This window comes from Artemia franciscana, chromosome 21 (genome assembly GCF_032884065.1).
Source record: "Artemia franciscana chromosome 21, ASM3288406v1, whole genome shotgun sequence".
Lineage (NCBI taxonomy): Eukaryota > Metazoa > Arthropoda > Branchiopoda > Anostraca > Artemiidae > Artemia > Artemia franciscana.
This window is the reverse complement of record NC_088883.1, coordinates 3,396,043-3,397,361: the sequence shown is the minus strand read 5'-3', so window position 1 is coordinate 3,397,361 and position 1,319 is coordinate 3,396,043. Positions and strand designations below refer to the sequence as shown.

Below are 1,319 nucleotides of genomic sequence, written 5' to 3'. Positions count from 1 at the left end.
GTCGTGTACAAGGAACGTCAACAACGCAGAACTGTTGTAACGCAAAGCTTTGGTGCAAAGTGCTAAATCGGTCTGTTCACAACGTGCAGGGCTGTTTCAGACTTTATGGAACAGCCTCAGAGGGGTGGATCCGGGATTTTTTAGGTGGGGGGGGGGTAGTCGCATAATAGGCTGCTTCGATAAACTTGTGAACAAAGAATTACCCGCAATTTAAAGGGAGCCTCGACAATTATGTATCATAGATGGGTAGTGGAAATGGTCGTAAATTTAATCTAAAATCTGGCGAGGTTTAATGTTTTAATAAATCTGTTGAAATTAAAATGATATAAAAATATTGATAAAAAAAATAGTAAGTTATAAAAACCACTCCGTCATAAAAAATAAAATGAAAAGCTGTTCACCATCTATGAAAAAATATGGTATTTAATGTTTTCTGCATAATTTTTTGCCTTTGCATTTCTGACCACTATAGCGAGTGAGTTAAGCTTTTTATTATAAAAAAAAAGAAAAAAAAGAGGTCTTGTAGTCTTTTTGATAATTTGCATAGGTCAAAACATTGAACAAACGTTGGAAGGTCATAGGTCAAACGCTGAAATTAAAATAAAATAAAAATCTTCAAACAAAAAAAAGTAAGCTTACAAACCACCCCACCAAAAAACAGAATAAAAAGCTGCTCACCATCTAAAAAAAATAATATTTAATATTTTCTGCATAATTTTTTGCTTTCGTACTTCTGATGACTATAGCAAGTGAGTTAAGCTTTTTATTGTAAGAAAAAAATATCTTGAACCACCTTTTGGGGTCATGCACTCTTTGTGACAGGTCGTATAGGTCAAAAAATTTAACATGTCGCATAACTTTGTGGCATCGCATAGTAACTATGATTGTACTGAAGAGTGGGAAATGAGGATAAAGATACAACTTGTATAGGAAATGTTTTACATTTTATTAGTAAATGTTTGAAAAAAAATCGATGCCATTGTACTGATTCAAACTGAGAATTCAGTACCCATCTACACTAGCTAGATAAAAAAAAAAAAAATAAAAAAAAAAAAATAAACACACAACTATTGGTCTTCTTTTATAAACAGTATTTCGAAAATGTTATTCTTCTTGTATGATTACTCCGACCTCTGAAGGAGTATTTCGACTCATATGCTTAGTTTTAAATATATACTTATTCGAACCTTTATTAAAGTTCTAAAGAGTTTCATTTTAATCTTTGAGGATGAAGAGAGGAGATGATATGTCATATAATGATTTAATTAGATGAAAATAGGTAGTAAAGGGGCCACCATTTGCTCGTCAAAATCCAAAAC

The 1,319-nt window shown here is 32.0% G+C and overlaps 1 protein-coding gene across 1 annotated transcript in view; it reads left to right on the top strand.

Moving 5' to 3' along the window:
* LOC136040606 (uncharacterized) overlaps nt 1-1,060 on the top strand; it is a 138,565-nt gene extending 137,505 nt beyond the window's left edge. Inside the window, exon 5 of the mRNA XM_065724867.1 lies at nt 1-1,060. This exon is cut by the window's left edge and continues 1,308 nt beyond it. The gene's annotated coding sequence lies outside the window, so the exon portion shown is untranslated.
* The last annotated feature ends 259 nt before the right edge of the window (nt 1,061-1,319 follow it).